This window comes from Manis pentadactyla, chromosome X (assembly GCF_030020395.1).
Source record: "Manis pentadactyla isolate mManPen7 chromosome X, mManPen7.hap1, whole genome shotgun sequence".
Taxonomy (NCBI): domain Eukaryota; kingdom Metazoa; phylum Chordata; class Mammalia; order Pholidota; family Manidae; genus Manis; species Manis pentadactyla.
This window is the reverse complement of record NC_080038.1, coordinates 147,205,913-147,225,605: the sequence shown is the minus strand read 5'-3', so window position 1 is coordinate 147,225,605 and position 19,693 is coordinate 147,205,913. Positions and strand designations below refer to the sequence as shown.

Here is a 19,693-nt window from a genome sequence, read left to right as displayed (position 1 = left end):
AAACACTATTAACAACTGAAACGAGCTTTCCTCAGGGCAATGGGAAGCTAGGAAAGAGCCAAGTGCTTTGAGGTGGATGACTAGGCAATGCTTAGTCCATACTCCGAAAAGAAAAAAGAATGATGCTCCAAAGAATCTGACGCCAAGATCCCGCTGCTGGACTTACTGAGGAGGACTTTGGGCTCCTCAGTTTCCTGCTTACCCTGGTCCTACAATGTTTGCTGCTGACGGTACCAAGAGGCATAAATGACCACAGATGAATGGATGGGCTACCTCCCTTAGGGTGAGGTCTGGGGAAACAGGTATTTCGAATTGACCAGAGCCCCATCATTCTAAGAAGTCCTCAGTACCTGTAACTTCCCTGCCATTGCCTGGAGCCCCTTCTCCAAGTCTCCTGTCTTCTCAGGTTTAGATGCCCTCTGTTCCATGCCAGCCCCTGGCCAGCCCACAATGAGAGCCTATCCTTGTTTTCTGCTGCAGAGAACTGAGCACAGCCAAGGGGCTTTCTTCCAGTGCAAATGGAGAGATTTATAGCTCTGTGGTTTGCTCTCCTGTGCAGTGGCATGTGTGAAAGCAGGAAGCACAGGGCTGTGCCAGGAGGCATGGTGACCACTGGGACAGGAAGTCCTTTGTATCTCTAGCTTCATTTACGCCTGACACATTTATAAGCAAGCCTACCAGCTTTGACGAAGAGGCCAGGGAAAAGGAAAAGCCACTGTTTGGTGGGTTCTCAGCTCTCCTCCTGCCAAGGGAACAGGAGATCTGCGGCAGAAGAGCTGGTTAAGGCACTGAAGAGGAGAAAGGTCAACAGTCACAAATGACCTGCAACCATGCCTCAGAATAAAAAGTCCTCCCAAAGCTGCAGCAAGGGGCACCATCAGAAGGAGGGGGCAGAGAGAGGGAAATGGTGCCTGGCAGGTAAGCTCTGGCTTGGCTCTTTACAGACTGTAAAGCTCTGAGGAGAGGTTTGGCCACCTGGAAGGGGGACAAAACAGTGTGATTAAGTCTTAAAAACAGGAGAAATAACAGCCTGTTTCTATGGTTATAGGAGTGATCCAGTAGGGGGAGAAAAATCAAGGATTCAATAAATTCCTGTTGCAAAAACTTGATACTGTGTACGGTGGAGCCACTAAATATGAGAAGAAGACCTCAAGTGTCACCGTGGGGCACAGGAGGTGGGCAACTTGGGCATCTGGCAATGACTGAGGCAAACAAGGATGTGAGGCCTTGCCCTGGGGTTCCCCAGACAGTGTGCGCCGAGGGAAGGGGCCTGGAGCATGAAAGATGGCCATGTGTGACCAAGGAAAGCCTTCATGGGGAGCATGGGGTACCCCCAAACTTTCCAAAGGCCACTATGGTGGGGAAATGTGAAGAGGAACTTCGTTGTACTTCCCAAAAATCATACTAAAAGAGGAAGTCAAATTGAGGGAAGAAAAAAGTTTCAAGTTAACTGTTCTTAGTTTTATGGAAACAGATTTCTCATCCTTTAGTAACAGTGTTGGGGGGGGAAGTAACCAAGAGTCACCATGCAGCCAGCCAGAAGATGGAGATAAGAGAAAGGGTTGATAGCCTACAAATGTGCCGGTCACTGTGCAGCCACTGGCCCTGTCACTCAGAGTCTCATGGGTAGCAGGGGAAGTGGGCAGATGGATAAACAGACAAGTGTGGTTGGTGAGATCAGTGGTATGACAAGGAAAAGCCAAAACACCATGGGAACACACAAGAGGGTTGGTCTGAAGAAGCTTCCCCAAGGAAGTGATGGCTAAGCTGAGACTGAAGAAGGGCCCAGGAAGCTGCGCTGACAGTTATTTGTTTCTTTGTTGTACTGTGCCTGACTTAAGCTTTGATTGCCTCAGCATCCACTTCAAAGACGCTATCTCAATAAACACACTGCCTACCATGCATGCAACTAGATACCAGATGATGAGCAACTTTGTTTTAGAGACATTGGCAGATGTTGATAACTCACCCTTTGGCCACTGGTTTTGTCTCTTCCTGCCTTATGTCTTCAATTCACCAAAGAGGAGTGAGATCTCAAAACCCTAGGCCCCCACCCTTGACCCACAAAACAAAACACCCCCCCATCCCCACCCCACACCCTCACTCTCTACCCGCAAGCTGGCTGTGCAGACCCAGCGGTGCTGTGTAATATCCAGGTCTTGTAAGTAATAAACCTTTATTTTTTCAAAGTTTCCTGATGGCTGTGACTGAAGGGAGTCTTTGCAACCAGAGTAACAACCACAAGGGTTGGTTGAGTCGCAACATGGTTACTGATAGTCAGAAACCAGCACAAAAGAGGCATTGAGATGGAGGAGCATGAAGCTTTGTGTAAGTGCAGGTAGTTCATCAGGGCTGGAAAGCAGAGAAGGAAAAAAGAACAGTCACCCAGGACCCTGAATAGGATGCAGCATAATCTTCATGTGAACTCCCCAGCATGCCCTCCCTCAGGTTTTTCAGTCTTTACCTAAGAGTTGTGATTATGCAACAGCAGAAATGATGTGTTCTTGGAGCTCTTTGCTAACTAGGTGGAACTGGAGGCCATGTATAGCCCTATCCCACCAGGTTTATAGGCTTGCAGAAGTGGCAGACATGTGACAGAGACCCCCAAAAGCAGTCAGCCAGTACCCAGGTGAAGCTGTATACAATGAAAAGGTGCCACAGGGTCATGTCAAAAGGACTCAGGAGCCAACCTGAAGAAGCTCCCACTCACCAAAGAATGAACAATTTGAACGTTATTAAATATAATAATCACAGTGGCTTGAACTCTATCAAATATGTTTAAATCCATGAGTTCATCAGGGTATTAAAAAGGAAAAAAGAACTTATTATCCTCAGAGGATGTGAGCAAACCACTTTGTTATCTTGCAAACTGGTAAGTAAGGAGAAAAGGACTGTTATCCTGCCATCCCACTGGACAGATGAAGAGAAACATCTTTTTATAAATGTATTATGACTGATAAAGGAAACAAAGGACAGAATCAGAGTATCACAATTTTGCTATGTCCAGTGAATTCATAGGTATAGGTATGAAGCATCAACAGTGGCTAACTCAGGAAAAGAAACAGGCAGACACCCTGTGCCTTTAACAGCCTGGCATGAGGATGCAATCAGCAAAGCCAAGTTGTGGGATATTCTGCAGGTCAAAGGCATAGGTTCATCACAGATGAATAAAAAGAAACAGAAAGGACAGGGGGAATCTAGTGACTAAATGCAACTTAAAACCTATATAAACATATAAACATTTTTTAATGTGCTAGACTAACTTATAGTACCCAGGGGATGCTCATATGAGTGACAGAAACATAAATGCAAAGAAGTAGTTTCCATACATGCCAGGACAGTCATTACTTACAAGAGGGTGGAGATGGGGCACATGGAGGGACCTGGGCAGTGGGTGGCAAAGTTATTTTTCAACTGGCTGGTGGTTACAAGTGGGCTCACCTAGTAATAATTCATTAGCCCATACATTTATTCTATGTGCTTTGCTATACTGGGTTTTCTTTTGATAAAAATGATTTTAAAACAATTCATCTGGACAAAGCATATTCATGGATTCATTCAGTAAACAATTGCTGGGTGCCTACCACGTGCCCAGCACTGTGCATGACAGGACGAAGGCGCTGGTTCATCAGGGAATTGGTATACACATGGTGGTCAGGAGGTGCAGCACAAAGGATGGAGGTCACCAGTTCAGGACACAGGACCTGAGAGCCGCTGTCTCTTCTGGCTGGGGAGATGGCTATGCTTCACAAGTGCAGGATTGCTGGGCAGGGCATGAGCAGCTTGGGAAGCTTAACGTGGAAAAGTAGGAGGTCAATAGTTCAGGATAGACTGTGAAGATGAGCATGTCCTGGGCCAGGAGGATCTAGAAAGCAGAATCACTGTGCAAACAAGTATGCACAATTGTGACTCAGAGAAGTAAGTACAAGGAGGGGGGTGCACTGAATAGAAAGTTGAGCAATGAAGTCCACTGCTGCGAACCTCAGTCCTACCATTTGTAAGTGGAAATAATAAACCTTGCCCTGCCTCCCTAATGGTGTAACTTCAGTGAACCAATGAGCTATGGAAAATGAAACACTATCAATTTGAAAGTAACTTATAAAATGACAATGGGATGGTTGGCCCCAATGACACATGGCACCACCTGCCCTGATGAAACTGCTTCTCCCCTTCTGATGGGTTCTGAGGGCTTTTTCAGCTCTGACCATCAAAAGACCAGTCTCCCATCAGCCATTCCTGCCAGTCACCAAGCTGACTCATTACCACCCCACCAATATCATCTCCAACAACAAAAACCTGCAACATCCTGTAACTTTGTGGAAATGTGTTTCTGCTCATTTTTAGAATCTGAGCGAGGCTAAAACTGAACCCCTCCAGGTGTTTGTTTTTATGGAAATTAAAGAATAACTGAATCTTATCCTTCTGAAAGTAAATATGGCATTTGCCTCTTAAAGCAATCCAACTTGCTGTTTTCATAATGTACAAATACCTTCTAGCTTGTTTCCTGATAGAGAGTGACCCACCAGGTTAAACAAAGGCACAAGCACCTACAAGGCTGTAGTATCTAGGGAAGAGAGACTGAGACCCAAATTTCAACTCGCCTGGCATGACTATGTCCTCTTAAGTTTCTATGCTGAAGTCTTAACCCCCAGGACCTCAGAATGTGACCGTATGTAGAGACAGAAGTGATCAAGTTATAATGAGGTCACCAGGGTAGGCCCTGATCCCATAGGACTAGGGTCCTTATCAAAAGGGAAAATTAGGACACAGACAGGTGCAGAGGGCAGATGATGTGAAGACACAGAGAAGATGGCCATACACCAGCCAAGGAGAGGCCTGGACCGCGCCCTTCCCTCCTGGTCCTCCAAAGGCACTAACCCCGCCCACACCCTGATCCTGGACTTCTGGCCTGGGACTGGGACACGTGCATTTCTGCTGTTCGAGCTGCCCAGCCTGTGGTGCCTCCTTACAGCAGCCCCAGCAGACTCATACATTATGCATTTAAATCACCTGGTTGAACTTGTACTTCCAGACACACCGGTGTACCAAGCACTAAACTTGCCTCCTACCCATAAAACCAACTAGAAAACTAGACCAAATATATTGTAAAACAGCTGCTTTTGGACACTGGACAACAGTCAGTGTGGGGCTGTGGTCTGATGATGGAATAAGCGGTCAAGAATTTTAAAACAATGTTTGAGATTTAAAGGAAAATGTACTTAATGAGAGAAATAGACAAGAACAAAATGGAATTTGTGGAAGTAAAAAATACAGTATTTGAAATGACAAATTCACTGGATAGGCATAGCAGCACATCAGATACTGAAGCACAGAAAGAAAAGGCCAGAGGAGAAATGAACAGGGAGTTGCTCAAAATGCACATTCCTGGACCTCATCTCCAAAGAGCCAGATTTACCAGGCCTGGCTTGTGGCCCAGGAATGTGCACTTTGAACAAGCATCTCTGCAGATTGTGATGCATAAAACCAGTGTCCTTCCCAGAGGTAAGTGGACAAGAATGAGAAGAAAGGAAGGAGAGGCATAGTATACACAAAATCTACCTGAAGGGGAAGACAATGCACACACACACACACACACACACACACACACACACACACACACACACCACACACACACACACACCACACACACACACACACACACACACACACACACACGCACACACACACACACACACACACACACACACACACACACAGTGTTCTGGACTGCCTTCCCTTACTTAACTACACACACTTTCAAAAACATAAATCAGATGTTGCTCCCATGAGTAGCCCCTTCCAGAGGCTTCCCAATGCCTTAATGATAAAATCCAAAATGTGGTTCAGGATTAATCTGGGGGCAGGGCAGGGTGGGCAGGAGAGTGGTCACCCACCCAAGTAAGCTTCCCTAAGGTGAGCTTCTGTCAGTTAATGAGAAGGCTATCAAGGCTGGATGCAGTTTGCTTTCTTCCTGCACTCAGTTCTCCTTGCACAGTAAAATCAACCTGGCTGGGTTACAGCAAGTTTCACATCTTGGGCTCCAGAAACACTGCAATGAAACCAAAGTGGCCTGTCTGGACTGTACCCCTTGTTGAGAAGACACTGAAACAAACTGAGGAACAGCCTTAAAGTCTCTGAAGCTGTAAAGAGACACCTCTGATTTAAACTGCTTTTCTGGCAGGAGTGATTACTGTCCCTTTGTTTGAGCAGAATTGGCCCCCTGCCCTGTCGGCAGCGGTAAAATCCCAGAGCCATGAAATCATTTCCTTCGCATGTGCACAGGGTGGGTCAACAACCTGCCTTCAGCCAGGCTTTCCAGCTCACACTGAGGGAACAAAACCTACGTCTAGCTGCCTTCGGAGCTCTGGGTTTTGATCCTTCAATACTGCTGTCACTTCAGCAAAGGCAGTTCTTGATTTAACCTGCCAAAAGGAACTATGGGCCTCTTCCCCTTCTGACACACGGACGTGCTCCATACTGTCCTGGCCACGCTGTTCCGACTCTGCTGGCTCTGAGCGCTCACAGGTGTTGGTCTCCTCCTTAGCACCTCTTATTGGTCAGGCTGCAGATTACAGGCCAACAAGAAAATACGTTGCTAAGGACCTGCTCTCCATGAGACTCTAGCCTGTGTTGACCTAGCCTGTATGCTCTGTGATGGCAGAAAGGTCACCTGTCTTAGTCCCACAAGGCCCTCCCCTAAGGCATCTTTAATGGCTCTAAAAGGCGAGCAGGTGTGCGTACTGATTGCAGTGTGGGTCACGTGCACTTACATGTGATGAAATCGCACTGAGACAAACACACGTGCACATACAACAGGGAAACCTGCAGCACCTCTTGGTTGGTACCAATGGCATTTGCTGACTGTGAGGCTGGGTTAGTTGTGCAAGATACTGCCACTGGGGGAATGTTTCCTTACAACCTCCTGGGGATCTAATTAAGTTTCTAGGTAAGTTTACAAAAAGATAATCTGAACGAAGTCAAGGAAGTACAGAAACGGAAACCTGGAAGAATGGGGCAAATAAAAAGCACAAAATAAGATGCCTGATTTTAATCCAAATGCATCAATAATTACATTCACTGGAAGTGAACTCAGTGCTCTAGTGACAAGACTTTTTAGGGAGCAGGATGCTCACAGCAGCCCTGTGGTTGGCTGGTGACCCAGTAAGCTACCTTAACATTTTACCAGGCAGGTGTTCAAGATAGTAGTTCCTGCCACTCCTGCAGCTTATTGGGAGGTATTTAGAGGGAAACAGTGACAGAATTTTACCCTCAAAGTCACATGTTACAGCACTTTGATCAGAGATTGTTCTATCACACAGAACGAGCAAGCTGTTTCCGGTGGTTTTGCTCTGTATTCAAAAGGAGACCCTGTGTTGTGCCAATGGGTTTCAGCCCCGGACAAGTTCACTATAGATTCAGTGTGACTAAGAAATGATGGTAGAACATTCTTGGGGTGAAAGGGTTTATACCCAACTTTCACGGTGGCAGGTCAGTCACTAGAACCCCATCCACTCAGAGCGAGTCTGCATGCAGCAAGCCAGTCTCTGCCTCTGGGCCCCTCTGTCTGCACAGCCATCCCGCACAGCCATCCCACAGAGCCGTGCTCTGGGCCTCTGTTCTCGGCGCTCCCACCACTCCAGCCTCTGCTCTGCTCTCCTGCAGCCTTGCATCTGTGCCACCATGTTGCCCAGAGCACTGGGCAGGGCCCTTTATATAGAATCAATAACAACGCATTGCCCACACACGTGTAGTGAGCTAGCCAGCCAGGGCCAGGTGAGAATCCTGGTCACAGGAACCTTCACTTTATCCACACCCTGTCTGTCCCTTCATACAGAAACATTCTTCTCTGGTGTCCAGAAGCCACAAGGAAAGAAAAGAAAGAGGATTAAGACTTGCTCTTGTCTGGCTGACTGACTTATCATTTCCTTTTAGATGCTTCCTCATCCCTGTTCCTTTGGCTCTCAACAGGTCCCCCCGCTGACTGTTTTTCTTGTTGTCATGTTGCCACTGACATGTACTTGGTAAACGCTAGCTAGTGTGTACAAAACCTAACAACTCAATCACAGACTGCCATTTGTAAGGCCCCCAGGTGTCTTGAATATGGTCCCAGAACATGAGATGAAAGGAAGCATTTGGTAACAACTTGGAGATTCTCTAATAAGCCTAGCTCCCATTCTCTTCCCACTGGTTTAACCTTGAAAATGCTCAGGAAGTCTGGGGTGCATGTATGTACTGCAAAAGGTAAACATCACTGAAGAAACAGAATTCTGGCTAATGGTCTATTTTCTACTGTGCTTTATTCCAGAGTGCCCCTCTGCCTTCTACTTCCTCATGAAAGGAGACCACAAAAGCCATGGGACTCAAGGGCACTGGGTTGGGAATTTCCAGGAGCAGGTTATACTGCTCCTCTCTGTCCTGGCTCAGCGCCACCAGGCCTGGGATTGCTGGTGACCCTCAGCCTGATGGCCTGTAACCTTCTGCTTGCTGCCAGATAGAGGTAGGACTTGTCCCAGGCACAGAGTAACTTCCTGTGATTGTCCTGGAGATGGCCTGGCCCACAGGATCAGCTTCCATGGCTTGTCAACAGAGGCAGAAAATCCCTATAGCTCTACAGTGTGATGGGTCTTGGAAGGAGGAATCCCGAGGAGGAATGTTCAGCAGAGATAAGTGTGCCACACAACATGACATGGACTTGACCTTCCTCATATATTGTCAACCTAAGCGCCACTGAATGTCCTGGCTAGTTTCTCATTATTCCTTGTGTGGCAGAATCTTAGAGGCCATTAAGACCAATTAATAAACCTTGCAGGTGTTATGAACCTGGGAAGGTTACCAATATGTTCAGTACCAGGCTCAGGATGCAAAATGATGGGTTGGAACAGTGGGCTAAAACCAAGTCAGGAATAAACAGTTATTCTAGGAAGTTCTGTGATAGATTAAGAGCCTGGGGTGGGATGAAAACACAAAGGAGGCAATCAAGTCTGCAGGGAGGTTCGGGGAAGGTACCATATGGGGAAGTTATACCTGAGCTGAGCTCACCAGACCAGAAAAACTGAGGGGAGGCTCTTGCAAGCAGGGTACCTGCAAAGGCATGGACACATTAGAGTAAAATGACCCTCATGCCAAAGTGCTGGGTACAGACAGTGGTGATGCTTACACGATGTATTTAATGCCACTGCACATACAAATGGTTAAAATGATCATTATATTGGATATATTTCACTATAATTCAGAATGGAAGAAAGGTTATTCTTACAGCCATGGGTGTCTCCTATGGGAATTCCCCACTGCTCAAGCTGAGCACACAGGTATGAGGTGCTGTCTCCAGAGTAACAGAAAGACCTGTACACAGGACCTATGAGGTACACACATGAGGAAACCAAGGTGCACAGAGGGGAAAGAACTTGCCTAAGGCCAGCATGTAACTGTGAATCAGTAGAAGCTACTGTGCCCAGGAGACCACAGGGCACCAGTGTTTACTGAACTGCCTGTCTCAGCATGGGAGAAGCTAAGACCCCAGAGGGAGTCTGGCTGCAGCTGCCCTCTTATTCCCTGGTACCCAGAGAAGCAAAGAACATTCTCAGTTTCAACTTGATTTCACTACTTGCTTGGCTCAAAGCACATCCTTTCTTGTTTACAGTTCAAGGAAAACTCCCTTGGCCTCCTCACTGCTGACCCAGATGCCCTTCCTTTCCCCCAGGAACACATGTGCAAGTCAGGGTTCAGAAATGTTTGTTGAGTGAACTGATGAGCACTGGTCCAGAGCAAGCTTGCTCATACACAACAACACTCTCACTTTCAATTCTTTCTGCCAGCTTTCCCAGAAACATTTTTAGAAGCTCAGGCAGTCACACAGGTCAAAGAAAGAGTGTCTTGTTTAAATTTACATTTGTTTTACCATTTGACCCAGGAATTCCACTCCTAGGAATTTACCCTAAGAATGCAGCAGCCCAGTTTGAAAAAGACATATGCACCCCCATGTTTATTGCAGCACTATTTACAACTGCCAAGAAATGGAAGCAACCTAAGTGTCCATCAGTAGATGAATGGATAGAGAAGATGTGGTACATATACACAATGGAATACTATTCAGCCATAAGAAGAAAACAAATCCTACCACTTGCAGCAACATGGATGGAGCTAGAGGGTATTATGCTCAGTGAAATAAGACAGGTGGAGAAAGACAAGTATCAAATGATTTCACTCATCTGTGGAGCATAAGAACAAAGAATAAACTGAAGGAACAAAACAGCAGCAGACTCACAGAACCCAAGAATGGACTAACAGTTACCAAAGGGAAAGGGACTGGGGAGGGTGGGTGGGAAGGGAGGGATAAGGAGATTAAGGGGCATTAATGATTAGCATACATAATGTAGGGGGGCATGGGGAAGGCAGTACAACACAGAAGACAAGTAGTGACTCTATAGCATCTTACTATGCTGATGGACAGTGACTGTAATGGGGTATGTGGGGGGGACTTGATGATGGGGGGAGTCTAGTATCCATAATGTTGCCCATGTAACTGTACATTAATGATACCAAAACAAAAAATAAATAAAAATTTACAAAAACTAGTTCACAGATCAAAGAAGAAATCATATGGGAGATAGAAAATATTTTAAATAGAACAATAACAAAAAATATTACACATCAAAATGGGAAATGCAAATAAAGCAGTTGTTAGAGCATAAAAAAAATTTACATTTGTGTGATGTCTAATGAGGTTGGATTCTGTTGCTTATGTGTCTTGTTTGTCCTTTCTTGGGCCTTTTTCTGTAAACTGTTGTTTGTAGAATTTGCCCATTTTTCAACTGGGATGCTGATCTTTTTCTAAGGATAAGGATTATTCATAGGGGTGGAAGATATGAACTTCCACATAAGACACAAAAATTTTTCACTTTCTCATTTGCCTTATCAGTTTATATTGTATCTGAATTAGTACGTAATGCCTAAAATAGTGCTTTGCATGTAGGAGATGCTCACTAAGTATCTGAAGGCCTGACTAAATGAAGGAATGAATGAACAAAAGTTTTATTTTCATCTAGCAAAAATCTCAGTCTTTTCCTTTATATCTTTTCCCTCTGCTATCATATTTAGAAAAGTTTTTCCTACCCCAAGATCAGATTGACATTGTACAACATTCTCTTCCAGTAATTGGACTTCATTTTCTTACATTTAAATATAACATGCCTGGGATTAGTTTCTCATACCTATCTATATTAAGTGAGCTTGATCTAGTTTTCTTTTTTGTACTGTAATCTCCTTACTTAACTTGGTAGCAGGGTTACTGAAGAAGTTTGCATCTTTTTCTGTGTCTTAATAGTTTGAAGAGTATGAGTTTGTTTGTTCTTTAAAGATCAAAAGATGTCAAATATTAAAACTCTCTGAGTCAAGCATCTTAGAAGTAATTATCTGATGACACATTTCATTTCTCTCACATTTACTTTATAATATTGACCAGGATAACATTTCAGGGTCTGAGACTTTGAAAATGTGCTTCCTTTTGGCAAGGCAATGTTAGAATTCTCATTTGAGGTAAAAATTCCAGTAGGGTCAAATGACTACTTACACTTGAGTTTAACTAAGTTCTAATCACACTGTTCTCATACAAAAAGACAGCAGAGCACTAATTCTTGTCAGCACTGAAAGCCACAATGTAACAGACTTGCTTCTTGTGCAATAGGAACTGGTGGTGATGAACCGATACAACTACCACAAAGGAGGCCTGGGAGGGAACAACAAAGCAGCCCATTAGGGGACCTAGCTGCTGTCCCCTTAGTCGCTGCTGCAGCCTCTTAGTAACTAACAGCACAGCCTTTATCTCCATGGAAAGCAAGGCAAAATTCTTATTTGTGAAGAAGGCAAAATCAGCTGAGTTACTGGAACAGAAGAAAGTCTCTAGTGAAAGGCTTTGCTGAGTGCTGGGGCTACAGATATGAGTAAGTCACACAAATCATCACACCACAGCATGCTAGACACAAGAGAGGCAAGGCCAGGGCCTGAGGAGGGAGTGTGAGAAGGTTGAGTACATGATGGTATGAATATGCAAACTGCACTCATGTGCGCCTCCATCCTACCTTGGAAACCTCAGTCTCTCCTGTGTTGTGATTCTCTGAGTTTCCATTTCCCTTATCTCATTATAAGTGAAATGAAGAGTAAAGTTTGTAATTCCAAAACAAAACCAACTTTTCAAAACCCAAATTGAGCAGAGGCCATTCACAAGAGATCTTTCTATCATGTAGCCCTTCGGGCAATCTGGGTCTCCTGAAACCAGTTCTTTCCACAGGATTGCAAATCTCAGTATGTGGTAACTTAGCCCTCCAGGTGCTCAGGCCAAAACACCCTGAAATTCTTGACTCCTTTTTTGGTTCTTGTACAGAAAAAGCAATCCGTCCAAAAATCCTGCTGGTTCAACTTTCAGAATATACTCCATTCCACTGCCCCCTCCCTAGTGAGAAGCATCATTGTGTTTCACCTGGATCACCACTATACCTTCTCGCCTGTTTTGTTTCTGCCCTTGTCCTATGGTCTATTCTCCACCAGTTGCCAGAATGATCCTATTAAAATTCAGGCAACTCATGCTATTTCTGTGCTCAGAAGCCTCTGATGACCAATGACTATGACAAGATGCACTACTCCCTTAAGGAGAAATAGAATATCACCACTTGTAATCCTTAATGAAGTAATCACTTAGGGCATTAAACATCAGTGACAGCTAAACATCACAATAAGACAACCAAATATGATTTCCCTCTTGATGGAAGGACAAGAATACCACCTATGAAGGTCATGCATTCTATTGAGAGGGGTAATAGAGTCATTTTGTTCATCTCAGAAACTAACGTTGAATACTATAATCTAGAGGCAGGTGGGCCCAGAGGCACGGTGGTGGTGGGAGCTGTCAATGTCCAATTTAAAAAAGAACAAATGCTAGAATTGGAGTTTTCTTTTTGCTTTTCTGTGGTGTATGTTTTGGGGCTAACAGTTGTCATTCTCCTGACAGTTTCTTAGAAGCTTCTATCAGATTCATGACAAAGGTTTAAGCTGGACTGATAGGCTCTTGACCATGTTCTAAAAAGTGGGTACTTACATTCTGCAGAATTGTGGAAAGGGCTTTGACGGGGCTTTTCCTGTTAAGATTTCTATCCAGTGCCCTGTATGCTGAATCTCACAAATACCTGTGAGCACAAGTCATTGAAAACAGATACTTCAATGCCAAATGATTTCCCTCATTTGTGGAGTATAACTATGAAGGAAAACTGAAGGAACAAAATAGCAGCAGACTCACAGACTCCAAGAAGGGACTAGTGGTTACCAAAGGGGAGGAGTGTGGAAGGGCAGGTGGGGAGGGAGGGAGAAGAGCATTGAGGGGTATTATGTTTAGTACACATGGTGTGGGGGGTCACAGGGAGAACAGTGTAGCACAGAGAAGGCACATAGTGGATCTGTGGCAACTTGCTGCACTGATGGACACTGACTGCATTGGGGTGTGGGTGGGGACTTGATAATATGGGTAAATGTAGTAACCACATTGTTTTTTCAAGTGAAACCCTCATAAGCATGTATATCAATAATACCTTAATAAAAAATTAAAACAAAAACAAACAAAAAAAGACAACAAATACTTCAGGTCCTGAAGATCCTGCTATCCTTTTGGAAAGCTGCTTACTTTGGTACCTTCTTGTTCACCACTTGGCTGTATTTCTTTCTCTACTATGCCTACATCTGGTAGCCTGCACCACTTGATTCCTGATTACACTGCAAATGAATATAATACTTCCATCTCCTTTGCCCTCCACCACCATCTCATCCCTCTTCTCTTCCACTGCTGCACTTCTACTGTCCTCCCTACCCAGTTCTTCCTAAACAGCTAATACTGGTAATCAGCTTCACCAGAAAAAGTAGGAAGCCCCACTGTGGACTTCAGTCCCAAGTAGCTTTGTGTTCCTCAGCTTGTTTCAGCAATGAAACAGCTGTTTTACATCCATCCGCCTTGTCTTGGGCTCCTAGTCCTTCCTGTGTGCTCTGCCAGAGCCCTGGAGGGAAGGAGGGCTGCCCAGCACTCCCTGTGCACACGCTGACCTTGAGCAGTGCTCTCCTCTTAACCTCTGTGGGTATCTCCCAAAGTTCACGCCTACGTCTTTTTCCTTCTTCCTTACCATATACTCACTGGTAATCTCATGCAGCCCCACGACTGTGACTACTACCTATACACCAGTGACCGCCAAATCTCTGTCTTGGGCCCAGCTCCCACCCCTGAGCTCTGGACAAATTTATCCAAGTGACTGTTGCATGTCCCTCCCACAGTCACCTCAAACTCAGTCTGGCCTAGGCTGAACTTGCCAGCTGCCAAGGAGTTGCCATCCAACTAAGGTCTCTTTTCCCATGCTCCCTCTCAGAGTGTGTGCATGACATGGCAGGGCCCAACAAGATCTTGACAGACTAGCATGAAGGACCAAGTGCAAACAAAAAGATGACACTTAGGAGTAATAAACATAAGGTCCAGTTCCTGGGCTTAAACAAAACAAAATACTAGTTATGATGATATAATGTACAGCATGGTGACTACAGTCAATAATACTGTATTGAAAAATTGTAAGGTGGAAAGAAAGTAAATCTTAAAAGTTGTGAGCCCAAGAAAAAAAGTGCAGATTTGTATGGTGACTAACAGTAACTGGAGTTCTTGGGGTGATCATTTTGGAATGTCTATGAATGGTGAATCATTATGTTGTAAACCTGATACCATTATAAGATTGCATGTGATCTGTACTTCAGTAAGAAAAGAAAAAATGTACCAGAAAAAGAAAAGAGCAACAGCATAAGAGCCTGGGGAAAAGACAGTTTAGCAAAAGTGCAGAGGATAACTAAGTTTACTTGACAGGAAGCTCAGTGTGAGTCAGCGGTGTGGTATGGCTGCCAGAACAGAGCTGCTGGGCTCTCCAGCTGCCTTCTCAGAAGCACAGCATCCAGACTAGGAGTGACCATCCTGCTCTGCTCTGCTCTGCTCTGCTCTGGACACTCTCAGGATGGAGGAGCTGATTCAGTTCTGGCACTGGTTCCCAAGAGGCATACCAGGAGGGTGCAGGAACCCAGAGGGAATGGCTTCATCAACTGACACCCTTTACACTGGGTATGTGCAGGGCTCTCATGGTGAAAAGGAATGGATGTGTTCTGTGTATTCAACAGTCACAGTGAGAGCTATGACACAGTTCTTTGGGGAGCATGTTATGTAACCCTTTTCCTGTCACTAGAAGTGTCCAGATAAGAAATGAGCCGTCAACAGTCTGGCCAGCATTTAATGAGACTGCTGTTCCTATTCCTTCCAATCAACTGGGGCTGCCAATCACTTTTCTGAATGTCCCCTCTCTGTCAGGTCCCCTTTAATGAAGCCATCACAAGTCCCATGGATCGGTTCTGTAAAATTATTCTCACATTTTCCCCTTCTGCTGCTTTTCCATTAATACCCTTTCCAGTCTCTGTTACAGGTAGAGTATAGAGTCTGATAGTCTTCCCTGACAGTTTAGGTTCAAATTGCTTCTGGAGACTACACAACAGTATTTGTGTTAGCCACCTAATTAAATGTCATCTAGTTACCTGAAATGATGTGCCCACTGAAAATAAGGGCTTTCTGGGGGTGGGATGAGGAGAGCGCCACGAGGCAGTCTAGGACTCCAAGGTAGGCATTTGCTTCTAAATGTGCTGGAAGTCATAAAGAAAAAGGATGACAAACTCAAAGACCCTAAAACCCACCGACAGGCCCAAGAAAGAGTCAGACTCCTCAGGAAGGAAGTTTAGGTCACATCACCAGGTAAAGAATCCTATCAGCTGAGGCACTGGCTGAGCAAAAGGAGAACACAAATCAAGGGCAAGAGGAAGCACAGCTACGTTCTGCCTTGCTATGGCATGTTAGCATGTTATTCATTTTCTGTATCTCCCTCTTTCTTTTGCCTACTATTTTATCTGGGATGTGTTGGTGGTAGTAACTTGACAGTTTAATTCAGGGCTTACACACTCTTAGAAAAGTGGCATCATGAGAGGAGGAGCATGTAGGCAGCAGCAGCAGTGGATTTCTCACCAGAACTAGGTCTGAGCTGTGGTTTGGGGTTTTTCCTGGCTGTTTAACCTCAAAGCTGGCTCTCCAGCCTGTTCAACATTTCTATGAGCTACCCAATATCATTTTGATAAAGCTTCTTTTCTGCTTCAGTCAGTCAGAGTCAATCCTGTTGCTTACAAATTAAAACTCTGACTAGTACAACATCTGCACAGAGTAGGTGGTCAGTCTAAGTTGCCTCATATATACAATAAAATAGAAAAACCACCAGCTAACCAAACCAAATTCACAATGACAAGGAAGAAATACTTCTCAAAAGAGTAAAAACAAAGTTAAAAACCATAAGAACTATTCTGTAAAATTATACATAGTTAACTTCGATAACCAGGATAAAAGATACCTTTCCAGAACAAGTATAATTTACAAAACTGATTCAGGGAGAGACAGACTAAACGCATCAATTTCCACAGAAGAAATGAGAGCATTAACAAAGATCTAAACTTACAAAAAAAAGCATGAGATACAATTTAGAAGGGAATTCTGACAAAATTCTGCCATTAATTCCAATGCTACTTAAAATATTCTAAAATACAGGAAACTTCCAAACCTGTATATCAATCAAGGATAATGCTTATGCAAAAATCCACTGAAGACCATACAGGAATAATAAAGCCAAAGACCCATCTCGCTTGTGCATACTGATGTAAAATCAAATATAAAATATTAGCATGTATCATTCAGCAACACAAAAAAATATATACCTTATCCAGCTGAGCTTTATTCCAGAAATGTAAAGATGGTTCAGAATTAGATAACAGAATTCATTGCTTTGCTACATGTAATGAAAAAATCATATGATCATCACTAGAAATGCAGAAAAACTTTCTGATAAACTTCAATGATCATTTTTGATTTTAAAAAGAACAAATCTGTAATACAGGAATCCTTACATAAGATCTACTGTCCTCAAAACTACTTAAGAGCATAATACGATATTGTCAACTACAGGCACAATGCTGCACAACAGATCTCTAGGACTAACTTACCTTGCAGTTCTGAAACTACACCAGAGTAAGATCCAGCCATGCCACATATGGCTGTATACTCCAACAACTGAAACAGGATCGCCAGCAGGGAGTGCTGTACTCCCCTGTGCATTCACTGCAGCCCTTTTCACATTAGTCAACATAGGGAAACTAAGTGTTCAACAATGGATGAATGAATGAAGAAAATGTAATGTATCCCTACAATGAAATATCATTCAGCCTTAAAAAAAAGAATGAAATCCTGAAATCTGTAACAACATGGACAAACCTGGGGACATATACTAAGTAAAATAAGCCAGACACAGAATGACAAACACTGCATGATTCCACTTATATGAGGAATCTAAGACACAGAAAACTCACAGAAGCAAAAAGTAGAAAGGCATGCCAGAGGACACAAGGAGGAGGAAATGGGAAGCTGTTCACTTGGTATAAAGTTTTAATATCTTTCTTACTAGGAAAACATTGAAGGCATGCCTGTAAAATAACATCAAATCAGACTGCCCATTTATCAATAGTACTGCTTCACACTAGAGTATTAACCAACACATCTGGACAAGACAGAAAAAAAATGAAATACATTAAGAATTACAAAACTCTATTTCACATGAGATGACTATATCCAGAAAACCCCAAAGAATCAATCAAAAAACAGCTACAAAAAAAGAGAATTCATAGGTAAGAGGGTAGAATATTACTATGTAGAAATTACACTGGACCTAATTTTGTGCATCCCCAGATGAATCTGACCCCACCTGCCTTGCAGGCCTTGCCCTCTCGTCTAGTAGACGGCCATGGCCTCTGAGGAAAGTCTCTCCCATACTGCCTAGTTCATCCTCCCTGGATAAACGCTGGCCTCTGGAGTAGCTTCTATGCAGCTCCTATGCCCAGGTCCAACCCAAATGAGCCCTCAAATGCTTTAGTTCCACCACTTCTGGATTCAGAAGTGCCACTAACTATGGGAATGGGATCTGGCTTTCCCAGTGTCTGCCCAGAAGGACAATGAGAGACAGGAGCCATAAGAGAACCAGCAGATAAATTTCTCTCTCCTCTTCGCTACAAAAAACCACTTCAAGGCACAGAGGTTCTATGGAGCCTGTCCAAATACATCCAGATGACCCACCAACTGGCTATGCTTCTCATGAAGCTGATTTTAAAGTTCAGATGGGAAAATAAAAATAAAAAACAGCTAGGAAAACTATAAAAAAAACAATACAGGAGGACTAGCCATACCAGTATTAAAGTAAACTATAAAGCCTCTGTAATTAAAACAGTGTAATTAACGGCATGTGGGTAGATAGACAAAACTGGAAGAGAACAGAAAACCCAGAAATAAACATGGGAATTTCATATTATGACAACAAAGGACAGCATCTCAAAACAGTGAAGGTACAGATGAACTTCCTAACACCTAGTGCTAGGACATCCATACAGCCATTTTCGGAAAAAAAATAAATTGGGATCTATGCCTTACATCTGCACCAGAATAAACTCCAAATGGATTACAAATCTAAACCAACTAAAAAGCTCCTCTAAGGTGATGGAAACCATCAACAAAATGAAAAAGCATCCTACAGAATGGGACAATATATTTGCAAATCATATATTAGATAACGGGTTAATATCCAAAATATATAATGAACTCATATGCTTCAATGCCAAAAAAAAAAAGCCAATTAAAAAATAGGCAGAAGACCTAAACAGACACTTCTCCAAAGAACAAATACAAATGGCCAACAGTCACATGAAAAGATGCTCCACATCACTAATCATCAGGGAAATGCAAATCAAAACCACAGTGAGATATCACCTCACACCAGTCAGACTGGCCAATATCCAAAGACAAAAAAATAACCAGTGTTGGCGAGGATATGGAGAAAAGGGAATCCTTCTACACTGCTGCCAGGCATGTAAACCGGTGCAGCCACTATGGAAATCAGTGTGGAGGTTCCTCAAAAATCTAAAAATAGAAATAACATAGGATCCAGCAACTCCACTTCTGTGTATTTATACAAAGAAAACAAAAACACTAATTCAAAAAGATGTACGCATCTGTTTATTGCCACATTGTTTACAACAGCCAAGATAATGAGACCAACCTAAGTGTCCATCAATAAATGAAGATGAGGTACATGTACACAGTGGGATATTACTCGGCCATAAAAAAGAAGGAAATCCTATCATTTGCGACAACATGGATGGACCTTGAGTGTATTATGCAAAGTGAAGTAAGTCAGACGGAGAAAGACAAATACTGGATGATTTTACTCATATGTGCAATGTAAAAAAATAAAACATACAAACAAACAAAACAGAAACAGATCCATAAACACAGAGAACAGACTGGTGGTTGCCATCGGGGAGAAGGATGTGGGGACAGGAGAAATAGATGAAGGGGAGAGAGCGGGAAAAATTTCCAATTATAAAATAAGTAAGTCACAGGGATGAAAAGCACAGCATAGGGAATACAGTCAATAATATTGTAGTATCTTTGTAGAGTGACAGATGGTAACTACATTTATTGGGAAGAGTATTTCATAATGTCGATAACTTTCAAATCACTACATTGTACACCTGAAAATCATAATACTGTATA

General features: G+C 43.5%; 1 protein-coding gene across 3 annotated transcripts in view; it reads right to left on the bottom strand.

The window, feature by feature from the left end:
* Nucleotides 1-19,693, bottom strand: part of GAB3 (GRB2 associated binding protein 3) — an 80,038-nt gene that overhangs the window by 45,170 nt on the left and 15,175 nt on the right. The window lies entirely within an intron of this gene.